The sequence below is a fragment of the Ranitomeya imitator genome, chromosome 3, assembly GCF_032444005.1.
Source record: "Ranitomeya imitator isolate aRanImi1 chromosome 3, aRanImi1.pri, whole genome shotgun sequence".
NCBI lineage: Eukaryota > Metazoa > Chordata > Amphibia > Anura > Dendrobatidae > Ranitomeya > Ranitomeya imitator.
Window position 1 is genome coordinate 345,361,472 of NC_091284.1, and position 5,933 is coordinate 345,367,404.

Sequence of the window (5,933 nt, forward strand, 5' to 3'; positions counted from 1 at the left end):
GCAGAGTTCCCACGTCTCAGAGCTTGTTCTGTATTATTAGTAACTATCAGGTCATTCCGTGTGCTCTTAACCACCAGGTCCATTATTGTCCTAACCACCAGGTTATAACAGGACAGTAAGGGACATGCTGTCACTTTAAGAGACTGCACCCCCTTGTCTGGTGTGATGGAAGGTTGTGCTTCTCCCCTGCAAGAGACTGTGTGAATGAACTGGACTGTGCAGAGGGTGGGGGTGGAGCCTGGACAGCGTGTGTGAGCTGAGGCTGCTGCAGAGAGAACTTTGTGCTGTTTTCTGCAAGAGAGGACCCACAGCCTGTAATAGAGTGGATTTGTGAGATTTGACAAACTTTTCCAGGTGCAGCAAGAGTGGCTGTCCTGTGTGAGTTTGAGAAGCCATGAAGATACAGAGAAAGGGATTTACAGTTTCCAGGAGAACCTCCAGGAACCAGAAGCAAGGAGAAGACCATGTTTCATGGAGCTGGCAAAAAGCTATGCGCACCACCGTACTAGACTGTTGGGGGCCCCCGGGACTGGATCTGAGTTCCTAACATCACTGTGCGTTTGTTCCTGTGTTGTGCACATGTTAGGGCCTAGTATAGGCTTCAATAGTCAGTACACGGGAGCCGTGTGGCCTGCTTAGTAAAGGTCAGGGAGGTTATACGTAGAGTAGCATCATTATTTGTTTATTGTTTGCATTTACTTGTGTGACATATATTGAGTCTGTAACAGTTGGAGCACCGTGCTATTTTACGGACAAGCTAAAGAATATAACTCTTAGAAATTATCTTTTGCCATTGCATACCCCTGTTTGCATCTTCCTCATTCACTTCATTCCTTGCCTTCCAATAAATGTACCCTTTATTGTTTGCACCTCATCTTGTGTACAGTAGTCTTCCTGCACCGTGGTGGTCCCCCGGCCATCGCTTCATGTGACTTGCTACTTTAGAAAGTCAGAATCCAAAAATTTAGACTCCATTTATCCCATGCCAGCAGCTCCAACAGTTGTAGTATATAAGTGGTGTTAGCATATTATCTGAGTATGTATCAGCGCAGCGTGTCAGGCCTGAGTATTCAAGATATTAAAAGAGTTAATCCCCCACCCAGAGGCAGTGAAAATTGCCGCAAACTTCTTAGTAGGGAAGTCTTTTGGATCTTCTTACTTGATTCTCATATGCCAAAGGGTCAGAAAAAAAAGTCATGATCTTATACTTTAAGATAGTGTGCACACGTTGCATTTTTATCTCGTTTTTGTTGTGTTTTTTTCTGTGTAGATTTGTCGCAAATTCTGAAGGGTTTCCTGATGCCAGCAAAATGGATGAGAATTTTGAACTATCCTGCAAACGTTGCTTATTTGTGACTTGCAGGTTTGGTGCAGATTTAAATTTACACAATGCCAATTCTTTAAGTGTTCTTGCTACAGATTCCACCCGATGAGTGGGGAAAAACCTGCAATAAAAATGCATGTAAAAAAATGAGTCAAAACGGGGCAAAAATGAACGTATTTTACGCTGCGTTTTTCCTGCCAAGAGATGCAGAAATGGTGCAAATCTTTCTGCACCAAATATTAAACGTGTGCACATACCCTTATAGTCTAATATACTCTAGTAAGGTAGACTTTTTATAGTGACATATATTCTCAAACAATTTGTATCCATCTAATATTTGCAATGTCAATTTGTATTTGTCTTGTGCCCACATAATCATACACGTGTGTGATATACAGCTTGATTGATTAGCGGAACAGAGTTTATTCATAAAACATATATTCAGTTTGCATCTTTGCTATGATACAGAGCACGCTATATTCCTTGCTGTACTGCAAGTGTTTTGGCTCTAATTGCTGTTAAAGCCAAAATATTAATGAAATGTGGAACCCCTTGTTTCCAGCATTGAAGCCACTTTTCAGCTGATTCCTCCATGCAATCATAAAATCAAAGATTATTTTCAATTTCTACTAATCCCACAATATAGTGACCAATATCACATTGGAAATCAGGGCCCCCATCAGGGCATTACTACCCTTACTGGTATATGGGGTCCGGAAAGCAGAAGAGAGGAGGCCCCCTCGGCACACTGGGCCTCAGGGGCTGGATTCTGTCGATTTCAGTAATGTTCGTCCTCGGATGCACGTTCAGTTAAAATCTATATTGCCGTGTGAGAAGGCTTCCTGCACAGCAATATAGATTTTAACTGAATGTGAGTTCAATAGTTAACAGCTGCCAGCCAATCACAATCCAGCAGCTGATGTCAGCAGGCACGTTGCCGGCGTATGACATCATTGCCATGTGCCGGTGTGTCCGCGCCACAGATGAATTGGGGAGAGGAAGCCGCTGGACCATGGCCAAGTAAGGAGAAACTTTTTTACTTTTAACTTTTTTGTTTTGTAATGCCGCAGTATGAAAATACATGGGGGCAGAATGAAGAGACATGGGGCAGAATGGTGAGACACGGAGGCAGAATGGAGAGGCGTGTGAGGCAGAATGGAGAGACATGGTGGCAGAATGGAAAGACATGGGGGTAGAATGGAGAGACATGGAGGCAGAATGGAGAGACATGGAGGCAGAATGGAGAGACATGGAGGCAGAATGGAGAGACGTGTGAGGCAGAATGGAGAGACGTGTGAGGCAGAATGGAGAGATGTGTGAGGCAGAATGAAGAGACATGGAGGCAGCATGGAGAGACATGGAGGCAGAATGGAGAGACATGGAGGCAGAATGGAGAGACATGGAGGCAGAATGGAAAGACATGGAGGCAGAATGGAGAGACATGGGGCAGAATATAGAGACATGAGGCAGAATGGAAAGACATGGGGCAGAATGGAGAGACATGGTGGCAGAATGGAGAGACATGGTGGCAGAATGGAGAGACATGGTGGCAGAATGGAGAGACATGGGGCAGAATATAGAGACATGAGGCAGAATGGAGAGACATGGAGGCAGAATGGAGAGACATGGTGGCAGAATGGAGAGACATGGTAGCAGAATGGAAAGACATGGGGGTAGAATAAAGAGACATGGAGGCAGAATAAAGAAACATGGAGGCAGAATGGAGAGACATGGAGGCAGAATGGAGAGACATGGGGCAGAATATAGAGACATGAGGCAGAATGGAGAGACATGGAGGCAGAATGGAGAGACATGGTGGCAGAATGGAGAGACATGGGGGTAGAATGGAGAGACATGGAGGCAGAATGGAGAGACATGGAGGCAGAATGGAGAGACATGGAGGCAGAATGGTGAGACATGGAGGCAGAATGGAGAGACATGGAGGCAGAATGGAGAGACATGGAGGCAGAATGGTGAGACATGGAGGCAGAATGGAGAGACATGGTGGCAGAATGGAAAGACATGGTGGCAGAATGGAAAGACATGGTGGCAGAATGGAAAGACATGGGCGTAGAATGGAGAGACATGGAGGCAGAATGGAGAGACATGGAGGTAGAATGGAGAGACATGGAGGCAGAATGGAGAGACATGGAGGTAGAATGGAGAGACATGGAGGCAGAATGGAGAGACATGGAGGTAGAATGGAGAGACATGGAGGCAGAATGGAGAGACATGGAGGTAGAATGGAGAGACATGGAGGCAGAATGGAGAGACATGGGGGTAGAATGGAGAGACATGGAGGTAGAATGGAGAGACATGGAGGCAGAATGGAGAGACATGGAGGTAGAATGGAGAGACATGGAGGTAGAATGGAGAGACATGGAGGCAGAATGGAGAGACATGGAGGTAGAATGGAGAGACATGGAGGTAGAATGGAGAGACATGGAGGCAGAATGGAGAGACATGGGGGTAGAATAGAGAGACATGGGGCAGAATGAAGAGACATGGAGACAGAATGGAGAGACATGGGGCAGAATGAAGAGACATGGAGGTAGAATGGAGAGACATGGAGGTAGAATGGAGAGACATGGGGCAGAATGAAGAGACATGGAGCAGAATAAAGAAACATGGAGGCAGCATGGAGAGACATGGAGGCAGAATGAAGAGACATGGAGGTAGAATGGAGAGACATGGAGGCAGAATGGAGAGACATGGGGCAGAATGAAGAGACATGGAGGCAGCATGGAGAGACATGGAGGCAGAATGGAGAGACATGGAGGCAGAATGGAGAGACATGGGGGCAGAATAAAGAAACATGGAGGCAGAATGGAGAGACATGGGGGCAGAATGAAGAGACATGGAGGCAGAATGGAGAGACATGGGGCAGAATGAAGAGACATGGGGAAGAATAAAGAAACATGGAGACAGCATGGAGAGACATGAAGGCAGAATGGAGAGACATGGGGGTAGAGTAGAGAGATATGGGGCGGAATGAAGAGACATGGGGCAGAGTGAAGAGACATGGAGGCAGAATGGAGAGACATAGAGGCAAGATGGAGAGATGTGTGAGGCAGAATGGAGAGAGGGAAAAATTGGGGAATTTGATCTACATAGCTGTGCTATTTTCTGCAGAGAGGAGTCCTGTTTGGAAGAAGTGATAGTGGAATGTCACCCAGTGACAGTATGTGATTAGGGAAAGGGGCCCTGAATTGACCCTAGGACTGGGGCGCTAACTATCCCTGCTTCCAAAAGTTACCGCTAATGGTGAGGAGGTTTGGGCCACCAGCTTTACTGTTCTCCTTTTATTCCCTAAGCTGTCACCTCTCCCTCCCCATGGAGGCCTGGGACAGAAATGCTAGTGTATTAACATATTATAAGACAGACAGGGATAACAGAAAGCAACAAATATACAAAAAATATTGCCTATCTGGTGTGGCAACGTTTCGGTTGTGAACTACCTTTCGCAAACAGTGAATGTATATAAACAGGAAGTATATATAACAGCATTACATCATATTGTAATTACAAGCTCATTAGTGTAAGTACAGTCAAAACAAAAGTGTCCAATACAATAACATGTGAGAGTGATACAATTCATAATATATGTATTATGTAGAAAAGCGTAAAAAGCTATAAATATATGGTAACAGTCACCGTAGCACAAAGTGCAAAATGCATTAATTAGATTAAATTAAACACATGTGGCATTAAAAAGAAGTTGGACTCACCCATAATGATTTTATCTGACATATACATAGACTGCCAAAACCGGCGTCTGGAAATGTGCATCTGCGCATGTCTGTGAGCTTCTTGTCCATGTGGCTGAACAAGTAAAGCACCCATTTCGAGAATGCAGACGGGCTGGTTATACCAGGGGAAGTTCTCCTGAAATAGGAACTTTAAAAAGGATCATGTTTATGTTTCAAAAGTTGATATCAATATTCAGTAAAAGTTTTTAAAAAAACTCTAGCTTTAAGTTATTTTATTTTGGACCGGGAGGTAAAAACCAGCAGGGGCCAAGTAAGTATTGGAGTGGAAGCTGCTGGGACCAGTATTACTACTTTAACTTGTGTGAGCCCTTTTACAAATAATTACATCTCCTGGAAAATCTAATTAACTACACAGATACAATGAAGGAGAAATTATTACTATATTATTACTTTATCGATACGTTACGCAATAATAAACCTTTTTGCCCACAAGCCTGAGTGTAATTAATGGTAAAATTATTAAATTATTAAATGATGAAATACATGAGGAATAGTACTAGAACCCCTTTTTTTAAATATTTTTTCATGATGATATTGAATGTAGCAAAAACTTGCTATAAAGTTACTATAAAGTGTTTAGGCAGACGTGAACGGAAATATATCTACGGAGTAATGCTACCATCTACTGGTGAAATTACAGTATGCAACTAAAGGAAAGTAAACTACTAAGGCCGGCGTCACACTCAGCGTATAAAAATACGGTCCGTAATTTATGGCCGTAATACGCAGAAAAGTCCCCAAAATAGTGGTCCGTATCTCCTCCATAGGCAGGGTGTGTCAGCGTATTTTGCGCATGGCATCCTCCGTATGTAATCCGTATGGCATCCGTACTGCGAGAT

General features: G+C 44.0%; 1 long non-coding RNA gene across 1 annotated transcript; it reads right to left on the reverse strand.

Moving 5' to 3' along the window:
- Window positions 1–661: 661 nt before the first annotated feature.
- Window positions 662–5,106, reverse strand: LOC138672086 (uncharacterized). The gene is made up of 2 exons (XR_011319569.1): window positions 5,053–5,106; window positions 662–1,445 (listed from the first exon to the last, which is right to left on the reverse strand). It is a non-coding gene; the product is annotated as an uncharacterized lncRNA (long non-coding RNA).
- Between the last annotated feature and the right edge of the window lie 827 nt (window positions 5,107–5,933).